We start from the raw sequence: 16,274 nt of genomic DNA, 5'->3' as shown, positions 1-16,274 counted from the left end.
AAATCGTAAGTGTTAGAAATAATAGTTTGTACCAGCCCAAGATCTGATAATAAAAAAAATTTTTTAATTATGGTTTGTATTAAAGACTTTCTTTAAAGCCTTCTTGCTTTTTGCTAATAACTCTTTGTTAAGCCCTATCCTATGTAGCTATTAGACATGCTTACAAGCACGTAGTACATTCTATGTCCTTGTACTTTAACCAAGATATCTGTGCTGGACATGCTCACAGGCATGTCCCATCTTGCAGCCTATGCTCCTTCCTTATTTAGACTTCCTTTTTGTTCTCCATTGCTTTTACCTGTTTAGAAAAATTTTTAGTTGTTTGCCAATCGAGTTTAGTTTTAGATTGTGAAGTCTGGCTGCAGCCAATGGAGATCAGACACAGCAGTAAGGATGACCCCAAAAGCATAAAAGATAAATATGTCTGCTTTTCCTTTGTTCGTTGTACTCTTGTGGCAAGATGGCTGTCAAGAGTATCCTTCCTGCAGGAAGTAAAGACTGCCTTGTTCAAAGATCCTTTGTCTCAGTGCTAATTTTTCACTGTAGCATCAAGCATCTGTTTCCAACAGTGAAGAAGATGAGCTACATGTGAGTGGTTTCATCCTTTGAACATTATAGGCAGGCATGTAAATACTTAGTAAACTGAATCAAAGTTAAAACCCAAAAAGGAGTGGGAATTGGAGAGAAAGAACCAAATTTCCTATCATTATATCAGCTGAGGATTTCCTTTCTATGTCTGTATTTCTGCAATAATGATAATATTTTGAAAATCTTTATGTTTATCTCCATCTTGATTGTCACCCTTCCAGTCCAAGCCATCATTGTTTCTCACCTGAATTATTGTAATTGCCTCTTGAATAGTCTTCCCACTTCATTGTTATTTGCTCCTCCTCAGGGGTCCCCAAGACCACCCCCAGTTTCAATGATTTACTTAAGAGATTTACAGGACTCAGAATATAGTCATACTCACAGCTGTGATTTATTGTGGCAAAAAATTCAAAGCAAAATGAGCACAGGAGAAAGTTGCATCAGGTAAAGTTCAGAGGAAATGAGCCCCAAGCTTCCAAGAGTTCTCTTCCACTGGTATCAAACAGGACATGATTAATTCTCCCAGTAGCCAGGTGTGCTATAATCCCAGCACTTTGGGAGACCAAGGAGGGCAGATCAACTGAGACCAGCCTGGCCAACATGGTGAAACCATCTCTACTAAAAATATAAAAATTATTTGGGCATGGTGTTGGGCCCCTGTAGTCCCAGCTACCCAGGAGGCCGAGACAGGAAAATCACTGGGACCTGGGAGGCAGAGGTTGCAGTGAGCCAAGATCATGACATTGCATTCTAACCTAGGCGACAAGAGCGAGACTCTGTCTCAAAAAAAAAAAAATTATCCCAGCAATGGGTTGTGACAATACAAGTGAAATGTTCCCAACCAGGTAAGTTTGTTAAAGACCTAGCACCCCAGGATCTTATGGGAACTAGTTGCATAGGCACCCTCTGCCTCACATGTACCAAAATTCCCAACGCCTCAATGGAAAGCAGGTGTTCAGTATTGCTGTGCTCTGAATGTTTACATTCTTCCAAAATTCGTATGTTGAAAACCTCACACACAAGGTGATGTTTTTAGGAGGCAGAATCTCTGGGATGTGATTTGGTCATGGGAGCAGAGTTGGATTAGTCCCCTTATAAAAGAGGCCTGAGAGACACTCCTCATCTTTCTCCTTCTGAAGACTCAGTGAGAAGGTACCATCTCACCAGACCCTCACCAGACACTGAATCTGCCAGTGCCTTGATCTTGGATATCCCAGCCTCCAGAGCTGTGAGAAATAAAATTTTGTTGTTTATAAGCCACCTTGTTTATGCTATTTTGTTGTATCAGTTGCATATGGAGTAACATAAGCATAGCATTCATACAATTTAGACACAGTGAGCCATTCTTGTCAGTTAGGTGGTGGAAACCCTCCCAAAATCCAAGTTCCAGCCAAGGACCACCCTTGTAAGCTGGACCTTCTTTTGTTTTTGTTTTTTTGTTTTGAGATAAGGTCTCACTCTGTTGCCTAGGCTGGAATGCAGTGGCATGATCATAACTCACAGCAGCCTCAAGCTCCTGGGCTCAAGCAGTCCTCCTGCCTCAGCCTCCTGAGTAGCTGGGACAACAGGCAGGCACCTCCGCTCCTATCTATTTTTTATTTTTTTGAGATGGAGTCTCACTCTGTTGCCCAGGCTGGAATGCAGTGGGACAATCTTGGCTCACTACAACCTCCGCCTCCAAGTTTCAAATGATTATACTGCCTCAGCCTCCTGATCAGCTGGGATTACAAGTGTGTGCCGCCATACCCAGCTAATTTTTGTATTTTTAGTAGAGACAGCATTTCACCATGTTGGCCCAGCTGGTCTCAAACTCCTGACTTCAAGTGATCCACCAGCCTCAGCCTCTCAAAGTGCCAGGATTACAGTCGTGAGCCACCGTGCATAGCCTGGCTAATTTTCTGTAGAAATATGGCTTCATCATGTTGCCTAGGCTGGTCTTGAACTTCTGGACTCGAGATCTTCCTGACTCAGCCTCCCAAAGTGCTGGGATTACAGGTATGAGCCACTGTGCCCAGCTAAGCTGGATTTTCTCTCTCTTTCTTTCTTTCTTTCTTTCTTTCTTTCTTTCTTTCTTTCTTTCTTTCTTTCTTTCTTTCCTTTCTTTCTTTTTTTTTTTTTTTGATATGGAGTCTCACTCTGTTGCCCAGGCTGGAGTGCAGTGGCACAGTCTTGGCTCACTGCAGCCTCTGCCTCCTGGGTTCAAGCAATTCTCCTGCCTCAGCCTCCCAAGCAGCTGAGATTATAGGCACATGCCACCACATCCAGCTAATTTTTATATTTTTAGTAGAGATGGGGTTTCACCATGTTGGCCAGGCTAGTCTTGAACTCCTGACCTCAAGTGATCTACCCGCCTTGGCCTCCCAAGTGCTGGTATTACACACATGAACCACCATGGCTGGCCTAAGCTGGATTTTCAAAGGCTTGCTATTGGACCTACTATTAACTCTTTGCTGCACACCTTCCAACCTGTTCTTTAGCCAATAACTAGAGGGAGTCTTCTTAAAATATAAACCAGATTATATATGTTAGACTAAAAATCAAACTCCATCTACATTGGTTCCCAGGACGCTCTCATAGCACATTACCCAAGAATCTACAATGATGATAAGAACACCTATATTCGTTATGAACTTGATTATATCTTATAATTTTATTGTTTGTGTTTAATGCACAGCTATTTCACACCTTAAACTTGCTTCGATTTGGTGATGTAAACTTTTAAACATTGCAGATCAGTATAGAGCTGGTCATAGAGGAAGAGCTAGAAATCCAGTAGCATGATTTTTAAATAACCTGTCTTTGTTTTTGATGTTAAACAGTAAATGCCAGTAGTGACCAAGAACACAGTGATTACATACACTATACTGGAGGGATTTCATTTTTAATTCATCTTTATGAAGATTTAGAACTTATTCCTTGTGTTTAAAGGGAATGTTTAATTAAGAAATAAACATTTGTGTACAAAATGCTAAAAAAAAAAAAAAAAAAAAAAAATTGTGCACCATACTGCACAATTCCCTGCAAGACATTGACATTGCATTCCTTTCCAAACCCATCTCTTGCTAATCATCCTCAGCATCCCGTCTAGCCACACTGACCTCCAAGTTTCTAGAACATTAATGTCCAGTAGAACTTTATATGATGATAGGAATGTTCTGCACTGTTTAGTTGTCTGTTGGTGTTCACCAACCATATGCAACTATTGATTATTTGAAATGTGGCTAATGCACCTGAGCAAATGAATTTTTAATTTTATTTAATTTTAGTAAACTTAAACAGCCAAATGTGGCTAGTGGCTATTCTACTGCAGTCCTAGAACATATTATTGAGCTTTTCTATTTTAAGGCCTTTTGTTGTGTGGGAAATTACGTTGATGCAATAGTAAACTTCAATTACACTATCAGGCAGGCTATCCCAAAGATCAAAGAACACAAGGACTTATAGACCAAATTAAAATGTTTGAATCACATACAGTTTATTAAATCAACTAAGGCCTGGTGTGGTGGCTCAGGCCTGTAATCCCAGCAATTTGGAAGGCCAAGGTGGGTGGATCACTTGAGGTCAAGAGTTCAAGTCCAGCCTGGCCAACATGGCAAAACCCCATTTCTACTAAAAATACAAAAATTAGTCAGGCATGGTAGCACATACCTGTAATCCCAACTACTCAGGAGGCTGAGGCAGAAGAATCACTTGAACCCAAGAGGCGGAGGTTGCAGTGACCTGAGATTGTGGCACTGCCCTTCAGCCTAGATGACACAGCGAGACTCCATCTCAAGAAAAAAAAAATCAACTTAAAACATACAGTAAAAAGCAAAAGGAAAGAAATGGGGTAAGTTAACACATTATTAGGAGGGGTGCAAACAAGATGGAAGGTTCATACTACATAAATACTGGGTTATGCAACGTTGGTATGTCTCTTTGCGTCAATCTTCTCTGTTGATGGACCAAAGCTGACATTTAAGCAAGGGTGCCCGAAGACAGAAGGTGCCCTGGGTCAGTGGCATACACTTGTTCTACCAGAAGGACTCAGGAGGAACACGTACACCTGGCCTTCGGTTGTAGCTTGCCAATTAACTTGCTGAACAACTATGTGTTTTACTTGGGTTGTGAGTTTGTGTTTTTTGGGCAGAGGACTCATGCACCGGAATAGTTATCACCAATGAGTAGTCAAATTAAGACCTCATAAATATTAAGTGTTCATGTATCTTTAGTGTATCCTGCATGTTAAATGTCTCGTATATATTTAACTTGTCATGAATATTTAGTGCCTAGGTTCCTCATGCATATTTATGTCTCATGAATATTATTTTTGGTTCTTTCATTTATTTTTATCTACATTTAAAACACACATGCTCTATCGACTAATTTCTTATCTATACTTAACTCATCTTAGGAGTTTCCTCTATCCCATTTGTTTTTCATTTTCTCCTGCAGGATTAACTCAGTATTCTCAAACAGTGTAACAAATACACACTTCTGCACACATTTCTACTCTGGAGTAACCTTCCTCTGTCTCATACCATAACAAGTTCCTGTAGTTGTTTTCAGTCTCACTGGAAATGCCACCTCCTCTGAGAGGCCTTCCCCCATCAATTGTCTGTTATGGATTGAATTAGGTCCCTCATCCCAAATTCTCATGTTGAAACTCTAACCCCCACTGTGACTGTATTTGGAGATAGGGCCTTCAGTGAAGTAATTACGGTTAAATGAGGACATACGGGTGGAGCCCTAATCCAATAGGATTTTTGTATTTATGAGAAGAGGAAGAGACAGGCTGGGGGCGGTAGCTCATGCCTGTAATCCCAGCACTTTGGGAGGCTTAGGCAGGTGGGTCACCTGAGGTTAGGAGTTTGAGACCAGCCTGGCCAACATGGTGAAATCCTGTCTCTACTAAAAAATACAAAGAAAATTAGCTGGGCATGGTGGCAGACACCTGTAATCCTAGCTACTCGGGAGGCTGAGGCAGGAGAATCGTTTGAACCTGGGAGGTGGAGGTTGCAGTGAGCTGAGATCGCACCATTGCACTCCAGCCTGAGTGACATGAGGGAAACTCTACCTCAAAAGAAAGAAAAAAAGAAGAGGAAGAGACAACAGAGGCCAAGTAAAGTGGCTCATGCCTATACTCCCAACACTTTGGGAGGCTAAGGGGGGAAGATTGCTTGAGCCTGGGAGTTTGAGACCAACCTGGGCAATATAGTAATAATCTGTCTCTACAAAAAAAAAAAAATAGATGTGTGTGTAGAGTATGTCTGTAGTTGGTGCTACTCAGGAGACTGAGGTGGGAGGAGTACTTGAGCCCTGGAGGTGGAGGTTGCCACAAAATGAGATTGTGCCATTGCACTCCAGCCTGGGTAACAGATTAAGACCCTGTCTCAAATTTTAAACATTAAAAATAAATAAATAAAATTTAATTTAAAAAAGACAGACAACAGAGAATCATGTGAGTGTGTGTGTATGTGTGTGTGTGTGTGTGTGTGTGTGTGTACAGAAGAAAAGCCACATAAGGACACAGCAAGAAGGCAGCTGTCTATAAGCCAGGAAAAAAAGGCCTCACTGGAAATCCAGAAATCTAACTCTGAATAGCACCTTGATCTTGGACTTCTAACCTCTAGAACTGTGAGAAAATAAATTTTGGTTGTTTAAGCCACCCAGTTTGTAGTATGTTGTTATGGCAGCCTCTGAACTATTTTCACTCACAATATCTCTGATGCCAAATATGTGGGTTTTTTTCTCCTGCCAACCAATTCTCCAGCTCTCCAGATACCAACTGAGTGTCCAACAATTCAATTCAACTCTGACACTGTCCACCTGGAATGATCATGAGATCCCACAAGTTATAGGCTCAGTCCCACAAGACTGCTCCCCCTTGAGATGCCAATTGTAAGTCCCAGCTTGTCTCCTGTATTTCTGACCAACCAGCAGCTATAAACTGGGGATGCCCACTACTCCCTCTTGATGTTTCATGATTTGTTAGAATGGCTCACAGAACTCAGGGAAAGGCTTTATTTACTATTAATGGTTTATTTTGTTTATTTTATTTTATTTTATTTTTTGAGATGGAGTCTTGCTCTGTTGCCCAGGCTGGAATATAGCGGGACAATCTCGGCTCACTGCAACCTCCTGGGTTCAAAAGAGTCTCCTGCCTCAGCCTCTGAGTGGCTGGGATAACAGTTGCCTGCCACCACACCCAGCTAATCTTTTGTATTTTTAGTAGAAATGGAATTTTGCCATGTTGGTTAGGCTGGTTTCGAACTCCTGACCTCAGGTGATCCACCCACCTTGGCCTCCCAAAGTGCTGGGATTACAGGTGTGAGCCACTGCACTCAGCCCTATTAATGGTTTTTTATAAAGGATATAACTCAGGAACAGCCAAATGGAAGAGATGAATAAGGCAAGATATGGGTTAGGGGAAGGGTTTCCATGCCTTCCCTGGGAGTGCCACCCTCCAAGCATCTTGATGTGTTCACCAACCCTGGAATCTCTCTGAACCCTGTTCTTTAAGGTTTTTATGGATGTTTCATTGTGTAGGCATGAATGATTAAATCACTGGCATTGGTGAGTAAGTGGATCTCAGGTTCCTCTTCCCTCCCCACAGGTCAAGCAGTGGGGCTGAAACTTCCAAGCCTCTAATCATGCCTTGTCTTTCTGGAAACTAGCCCCAATCCTGAAGTTATCTAGGGACACCCACTGCCAGTCGTCTTTCAGCATACGAAATATGTTCTTATCACTCCAGAGAGTCCAAGGGTTTTAGGAGCTGTGTGTCAGGAACCAAATATTTACTTTTATTATATCACTCAGCTCTAACACACAATAAAGCAACTATCAGATCCATCTAAAGTAGGTCTTCCCCACCCCCATTAATCTGTATCTTAGCACAGTGTTTACTTCTTCACATTTATAATTCATTATTTTATATGTTTGTTTAGGTTCCTTTTTTTTTTTTTTTTTTTTTTTGAGACATTGTCTCATTCTATCACCCAGGCTGGAGTGCAGTGGCATGATCTCAGCTCACTGCAACCTCTGTCTCCCAGGTTCATGCAATTCTCTTGCCTCAGCCTCCCAAGTAGCTGGGACTAATTTTTTGTCTTTTTAGTAGAGATGGGGTTTCACCATGTTGGCCAGGCTGGTCTGAAACTCCTGGCCTCGTGTGATCTTCCCACCTCGGCCTCCCAAAGTGCTGGGATTACAGGCATGAGCCACCAGCCCCAACCTATTTATTTAACTTCTTTTTGCGTATTTCCCCCAATAAACAGTAAGCTCTGTGGTGGCTGCAATAATGTCTGTTTTGCTCACTGTTGCAACTTCAGCAAGTTGTCAATGAACATTCATAACTGGAACTTCAAAGCACACATTCAGCAATGAATGAATGAAACTTCAAAGTACATATTAACCTTGAGGGGGAAAAGTCCTACAGATAAACAGGTTTGGTTCTTGAAAATTATTCTCAATAATTATGTGCCTAAGACAAAATTATTTTTCGAGGCAGGGTTGCATTCTGTTGCTCAGGCTGGAGTGCAGTGGTATGATCATGGCTCGCTGTAGCCTCAACTTCCTGGGCTCAAGCAATCCTCCCACCTCAGCCTCCAGATTAGCTGGGACTACAGGTGTACCCCACACAACTGGCTCTTTTGCTGTTTTGTAGTGACAAGGTCCTACTATTTGCCCAGACTGGTCTCGAATTCTGGGCTCAGGTGATCTTCCTGCCCATCTTCCCAAAGTGCTGGGATTACAGGTATGAGCCACTGTGCCTGGTAAAACTTTTTTAAAATTTTGGAAATATGTATATAACATTTACCATTTTAAAGTGTATAGGTTGGTGGCATTAGGTACGTTCCCGTTATTTGGTAGCTATCACCACTATTCATCTCCAAAACCTTTTTTCCATCATCCCTAACGGAAATGCTATATCCGTTAGATAATAATGGCCCATTCCCTCTTCCCTCTAGCCCCTGGCAGACACTATTCTACTTTGACTTGTGAGTTTGATTGCTCTAGGTACTCCATATAAGTGGAATGCAATATTTGTCCTTTCCAGTTGTTATAGTAGTAGTTAGACATGAGCAGGGCAGGATAGAACTCCCCCTCCCCATAACCCCATCACCAGGAATGTCAGGTGATGGCCAGACGGTTGTTAAACTGCCTCTTTGAAATAATAACTAGTTGACCAGGTATGGTGGCTCAGGCCTGTAATCCCAGCACTTTGGGAGGCCGAGGTAGGCAGATCGCCTAAGGTCAGGAGTTCAAGACCAGCCTGTCCAACATGGCGAAATCCTGTCTCTACTAAAAATACAAAAATTAGCCAGGTGTGGTGGCACATGCCTGTAATCCCAGCTTGGGGGATCTCTACTTGGGAGGCTAAGGCATGAGAATTGCTTGAACACAGGAGGCAGAGGTTGCAGTGAGCCAAGATCGCGCCATTGTACTCCAGCCTGAGTGACAGAGCAAGACTCCATCTCAAAATAAATAGATAAAATAACATAACATAAAATAATAATTAGTTTTAGCTGGTGACAGGGAAAGGCAGTCTCCTAATAGATAGAAACATCTGAAACTGGTGATCAGCAATTTCCTAATAGAATCTGAGGAGTCAGCTGGGTGCGGTGGCTCACATCTGTAATCCCAGCACTTTGGGAGGCAGGGGCAGGTGTATCACCTGAGGTCAGCAGTTCAAGACCAGCCTGGCCAACATGGTAAAACCCGGTCTCTACTAAAAATACAAAAATTAGTGGGCATGGTGGCAGTCGCCTGTAATTCCAGCTAGTCAGGAGGCTGAGGCAGAAGAATCTCTTGAGCCCAGGAGGTGGAGGTTGCAGTGAGCTGAGATCACGCCATTGTACACCAGCTGGGCAACAAGAGCCAAACTCAGTCTCAAAAAAAAAAAAAATCTCAGGAGTTGGGTGAGTGGGCTCAAGCATGTGCACGAGGAGGCAAAAGGAAAGTTTAACTGGTATGTGACTTTCCTTTAGGAACATTTAACTGGTACGGAAAAAAATGTCTCAAGTCACTAAGAGGCAAAATGGCAGAGTATAAATATACAACTGGTAAGGGAAAAATGCCTCAATTGAGCATGCATACAACTTCAGTAAACACACTGAGCATGTGGCGCCTCTCAAATGCTGGCAGGCCACCTGGTATACCGACAGCCTACCCCAAAGGGGAGGAATCAGGGGAGAAGGGACACAGCCCCCCAGAAGCATGCCAATGTATAAAACTACAAGTCAGGCCTGATGCGGTGGCTCATGCCTATAATCCTAGCAATTTGGGAGACCGAGGTGAGAGCATTGCTTGAGCCCAGGAGTTCAAAACCAGCCTGGACAAAAGAGAAAGATCCCACCTCAAAAAAAAAAAAAAAAAAAATTAAAACTCCACGTCAAAAGTCAAATTGTGAATTTGATCTCTCAGATTGCACACTTGAACCTTCTTCCACATATACTTTACTTACTTTTGTTCCTGCTCTAAAGCTTTTTAATAAACTTTCACTCCTGCTTTAAAACTTGAGGCCAGGAGTTTGAGACCTGCCTGGTAAATAGGTAGACCCCCATCTCTACGACAACAAAAAGTCTACTCATTTTCAGGTGGACATTTGGGTTGTTTGCACTTTTTGGCAATTGTAAATAAAGCTGCTATGAACACTGGTATGCAAATATCTGAGTTCCTGCTTTCACTTCTTTTGAGTATATACTTAAAAGTAGGATTGCTGGATCATATGGTAATTTTATGTTTAAACTTTTAAAAAATATTTCCAAACATTAAATTTATTATAACTAAAATGAATGTAATTGTTCTCAGATCTGGCCACTTTATAGCTCTGTTTAAGGAGGGGATTTTTTTAAAACAGAAAAATGCATCATAACTTGGTCAAGGCCGGGCACGGTGGCCCACACCTGTAATCCCGGCACTTCAGGAGGCTGAGGCAAGCGGTTCACCTGAGGTCAGGAGTTCAAGACCAGCCTGGCCAACATGGTGAAACCTCATCTCTACTAAAAATACAAAAATTAGCTAGGTGTAGTGGTGGGCGACTGTAGTCCCAACTAGTAGGGAGGCTGAGGGATGAAAATCTCCTGAACCCAGGAGGCAGAGGTTGCAGTAAGCTGAGATCATGCCACTACACTCCAGCCTGGGCAACAGAGTGAGAGACCATCTCAAAAAAAACAAAAACAAAAACAAAGAAAGCTTGGTCAAATTACTTTCACATTAAGAAAAAATCTTCTGAATGGGTGTTGTGTCTCACACCTGTAACCTCAGCATTTTGGGAGGCCAAGATGGACAGATTGCTTGAGCTCAAGAGTTCAAGATCAGCCTAGCCAACATAGCAAAAGCCCATCTCTACAAAAAATACAAAAATTATCTGGGTGTAGTCTCAGCACTTTGGGAAGCTGAGGCAGGTGGATCACTTGAGGTCAGGGGTTCAAAACCAGCCTGGCCAACATGGTGAAACTCTGTTTCTATTAAAAATACAAAAACTAGCCAGGCATGTTGTTGGGCGCCTGTAATCCCAGCTACTTGGGAGGCTGAGGCAGAAGAATCACTTGAACCTGGGAGGCGGAGGTTGCAGTGAGCTGAGATTGTGCCACTGCACTCCAGCCTGGGTGAAAAAGTTAGACTCTGTCTAAAAAAAAAAAAAGAAAGAAAGAAAAGAAATAAATTTCATTTTTGAAGAAACTCCATAGTATTTTCTACAGTGGCTTTACAGTCCCCTGACAACACACAAGTGTTTCAGTTTCTTCACATCCTTGCCAAAATTTGATTTTGCTTCCCTCCCTACTTTCCTTCCCTTCCCTTTCTCCTTCCTCCCCTCCCCTCCCCTTCCCTTTCCCTTTTTCTATTGCTATCCTAATGGATGTGAAGTGGTACCTCACTGTGGCTTTGGTTTGCATTTTCCTAAGGGTTAATTATGTTGAACATCTTTTCATATGTTTATTGGCCATCTGTACATCTTTTTTGGAGAAATGTCTGTTTAAGTCCTTTGCCCACTTTTGAATTGGGTTGTTGGTTTTTATGTTGTTGAGTTGTAGGAGTTCTTTACATATTCTGGATATTAATTCCTTATTAGATAAAGGATTTGAAAATATTTTCTCCCATTCTGTTGGTTGCCTTTGTACTCTGTTGGTGGTATCCTTTGATATATAAAAGTGTTTAATTTTGTTGAAGTCCAATTTATCTCGTTTCTTTTGTTGCCTGTGCTTTTAGTGCCATATCAAATCATTGTCAAATCCAACATCATGAAGCTTTTCTCTTACATTTTCTTCTAAGAGCTTTATAGCTTTAGCTCTTATGTTTATGCCTTTGGTCTATTTTGAGGATTTGGGGCAGTGGGGAGTAATGATGTCACTCTGTCACCAAGACTGGCATGCAACGGGATGATCATAGCTTACTGCAGCCTTGAACTCCTGAACTCAAGTGATCCTCCTGCCTCAGCCTCCAGTAGCTGAGACTACAGCTGTGAGTTACCACACCTGGCTTTGAATTGTTTTTTGTATATGGTATAAGGTAAGGATGCAACTTCATCCTTTTGCATGTGGGTATACAATTTTCCAGTACTCTTTGCTCTTGAAAAGACTGTCCTTTCCCCATTAAATGGTCTCAGCACTGTAGTCAAACATCATTTGACTATGCAATGATCTGTTTCCAGGCTCTCTATGGTACTCTATTGGTCTGTCTTTATGCCAGTACCACACTGTACTTTTGATTACTGTAGCTTTGTAGTAAGTTTTGAAATCAGGGAGTGTGAGACCTCTACTTTGTTCTTTAAAACAAAGTTTTTAATCCACTATCTCAAATTATTTGTAGGCAGTTGCCCTCTCAGTGACACTGTAAAAATTTGTCCTTCTCAACAATTATTTCTAATGACAATGAGTTGTCCTTGTAAGTTCTTGACAAAAAGGTGTCTAAGAATAATAGTGCTAGTTTTGAATAGTTGTATTTTCTTTATTTTCCCTAGACAAAACTCTTAATCACAAGAGAATTAGAATTTGCAATATCTTAGTCTTTTGTTCAGACTGGCACTGCCAAACTGGGAAATCAGCCAAAGAAGACTTCCTGGATTAAGTTTAACTTAGGCAACTAAAGTTTGCACTCCCAGGCTCCATTAGCTTGCCCAGAAGAGAGAAGAGAACAAACATGTTCAAAACTAGCTGTTTGGGATTTTGCTCTGGCAAAGTTGTTGCACATTCAAGGTAGACTAATTAAAAAACAAAGTCAATGAAAGAAAAACCATAACAGAAAGTTGAAGCCAAACTCTGAGGACTGAGGGAGAGTCTTTCCTGTTTTACCTCTATAAATGAGAGAGAGAGAGAGAGATTATCAAGCTTATTTTAGTGTGGTCTTGGAGATTCTCTCTCCATTTCAGGTTGTGCTGAAGAAAAATTATAGATCGAGAAACTTCTTGGTATTTGGCTTCTCTCCTAACAGAGGTAGGGTGGGGTAATAAGAAAGAGTGTTGGACTGTGTCTAAGAGGTCATGTTTCTAGTGGAATTTTGCCTCTGACTTGCTATTGGAACTAAGTCACTAGCTCTCTCAACTGCAATTTCCTCCACCATGTGTTGAGAGAATTGTCACATCTCCAAGAACTCTTACAGCTTTAATAATATTACAGGACTTTTTTAACCACTTCTAGATAGTATTTATTTTTATTCTGTAATTCTCAGGCAACATCGAATAACTTACTTGCATACATGTTTTATCTGCCCTGCTAATTATAAAGTCTAAAAGTATCTTACTCAATTTGCTATCCCTCAGAGTTAGTACTGCATTTTTCTTAAACAAGTATTTTCTCAAACAAATATTTGAAGGAAGGAAGGGAGAATGAATTGAGCTATCTTTTTTTGCTTTTTGTTTCTGGTTTTTGTTTTTTTGTTTTTTGTTTTTTGTTTTTTTGAGATGGAGTCTCCCTCTGTCACCCAGGTTGGAGTGCAGTGGCGCTATCTCAGCTTACTGCAACCTCAAACTTCTGGGTTCAAGTGATTCTCCTGCTTCAGCCTCCTGAGTAGCTGGGATTACAGGCATGCACCACCACATCCAGCTAATTTTTGTATTTTTAGTAGAGACTGGGTTTCACCATGTTGGCCAGGCTGGTCTCAAACTCCTGATCTCAGTTGATCTGCCTGCCTTGGCCTCCCAAAAAGCTGGGATTACAGGCATGAGCCATCGCTCCTGACCTCTATCTCTTTTTGTTTTGAAGACATTTTTCATGAGAATTGTTTATTTTTTGGTGAGATAAATATCCTTTACTAGACAATAAGAATTATATTACAGTAATGATATTTCCCCTATTTTATCATATTAAAAATAATTTGTTAATTGATTGTTCACAGTCAGTTACAGATCGAACTCCTTGTTCTACTCTTTCCCCCCTTCTCACTACTGCACTTGACTAGTCAAAAAAAAAAAAAAAGAAAAGAAATAATTTGTTGGCTGGGCACAGTGGCTCATGCCTGTAATCTCAGCACTTTGGGAGGCTGAGGCAGGTGGATCACTTGAGGTCAGGAGTTTGAGACCAGCCTTGCCAACATGGTGAAACCCCAACTCTACTAAAAATATAAAAAATTAGCCGGACCTGGTGATACCCACCTGTAATCCCACCTACTTGAGATGCTGAGGCAGGATGATCGCATGAACCCAGGAGGCAGAGGTTGCAGTGAGCTGAGATAGCACCATGGCACTCCAGCCTGGGTGACAGAGTGAGACTCTATGTCAAAAAAAAAATTGTGGACTATTTTTGTAGGTACATACTAAGTGTAGTAAGTGTATATACTTACAGGATACATGAGATATTCTGAGATAGGCATACAATGCATAATAATCACATCATGGTAAATGGGGGTATCCATCCCCATCTACTTTCTGTATCCATTAGCCATCCCCACTTCCCCTTGTGCCTCCACTACCTTCCCCAGCCTCTGGTAACCATCCTTCTACTCTCTATCTCCATTAGTTCAATTGCTTTAATTTTTAGCTCCCACAAATAAAGTGAGAGCATGTGAAGTTTGTCTTTTGGTGTCTGGCTCATTTCACTTAACATAATGACCTCCAGTTCCACCCATATTGTTGCAAATGACAGGATCTCATTCCTTTTTACGGCTGAATAGTACTCCATTGTATCTGTACCATGTTTTCTTTATCCATTCATCTGCTGATGGACACTTAGGCTGCTTTTGTAGATTATTTTAGGATATAAAAATCCAGAAACAATTCATTAGGTAAGTATTCTATCATATGGCTTTTGTGGAGGGGAAATAAATTCTAAGGGAAGATTTCATATAAGCACTTGGCATGGTAAAAGGCTAATGTAATGAATCAGTACTGTTAACTATGTGTAATTATATTAGTCAGGACTCTTACAGTTGCACATGTCAGAAGATCCAGCTCAGACTGGTTTCAATCTAAAAGAAAAATTTATTGACTCATGCATGTGCAAAGTTCAGCCTTGGCTGAATCCAGGACTGCATAATGTCATTTGGACTTGATCTTACTCTTTCTATTTCTTAGCATTTTCTTTTTTGGGTAAGCTTTTCCTATATAGTGATAAGGCTCCAAGCTTATGTTCTATCCTTTCAGCAATCCCAGTGCTAGGACAGTGCCTCTTTTGGGACAGTTCTAATGACTCCCAGAGTTGAGTTGCATTGTTTGATTGGGTCATGCATGGGAATATACCTGTGCCCATCTTTGTTCTAGGTATCTAGAATACACTGATTGTCTAGCCTGGGTTATGTGCGCATGCTGGAATCCAGGAGTAGCGCTTACCTCCTCTTGAACCTCATGTTCTGAGAACACTGAGGAGGTGGCTCCCCATTGGAAATCGGAGACTTTCTTTTTTGAGATGGATTCTCCCTCTGTCTCCCAGGCTGGAGTGCAGTGGCTTGATCTAGGCTCACTGCAACCTCCACTTCCTGGGTTCAGTTTGCCTCAGCCTCCTGAGTAGCTGGGATTACAGGCGCGTGCCACCACTCCTGGCTAATTTTGATATTTTTAATACATACAGGGTTTCACTATGTTGGCCAGGCTGGTCTCGATATCCTGACCTCAAGTGATCCTCCCTCCTTGGCTTCCCAAAGTGTTGGAATTACAAGAGTGAGCCACCATACCTGGCCGTAAACTGGGGACTCTTAAGCAGAATAGGTTACAATGGATCATGGCAAGTAAAGGCAGTGAGACTCCATAACTAAACTAACAACAAAAAGAATCCTAGTTTTGCAAAACAGAACTTCGTGTTGTTGTTGTTTGAGACAGGGTCTCACTCCCATTGCCCAGGCTGGAGTACAGTGGCATGCTCTTGGCTCACTGCAACCTCGACCTCCCAGGCTCAAGCAATCCTCCCACCTCAGCCTCCTGAATAGCTAAGACTACAGGCATGTGCCACTGTACCTGGTTAATTTTTTGTATTTTTAGTGGAGACAGGGTTTCACCACGTTGCCCAGGCTGGTCTTGAAATCTGGCCTCAAGCAATCTGCCCACCTCAGCCTCCCAAAGTGCTGAGATTACAGGCATGAACCACTGCTCCTGGCCAAAAGTATTTAAAACAAAATAGTCATTTTTCTTTAATTCATAAAAACACTAGTTTAATTTGCTAATTAGGCAAATTTTTGGTTTTCAGAAAAACTAGACATGAAAAATTTTTGTTATATGGATTATCAATACTTGTATTAGAAATTAAAAGTGTTATGATCTCTTTAATAAAGGAGCTCTA

The 16,274-nt window shown here is 41.5% G+C and overlaps 1 protein-coding gene across 1 annotated transcript in view; it reads left to right on the top strand.

The window, feature by feature from the left end:
* LOC144579547 (uncharacterized) overlaps positions 1-4,387 on the top strand; it is a 38,669-nt gene extending 34,282 nt beyond the window's left edge. The window contains exon 3 of the mRNA XM_078351284.1: positions 1,625-4,387. The gene's annotated coding sequence lies outside the window, so the exon portion shown is untranslated. The remainder of the gene's footprint in view (positions 1-1,624) is intronic.
* The last annotated feature ends 11,887 nt before the right edge of the window (positions 4,388-16,274 follow it).

This window comes from Callithrix jacchus, chromosome 15, assembly GCF_049354715.1.
Source record: "Callithrix jacchus isolate 240 chromosome 15, calJac240_pri, whole genome shotgun sequence".
Lineage (NCBI taxonomy): Eukaryota > Metazoa > Chordata > Mammalia > Primates > Cebidae > Callithrix > Callithrix jacchus.
The sequence above is the reverse complement of the archived record's forward strand: the minus strand, read 5'-3'. Positions and strand labels throughout refer to the sequence as shown.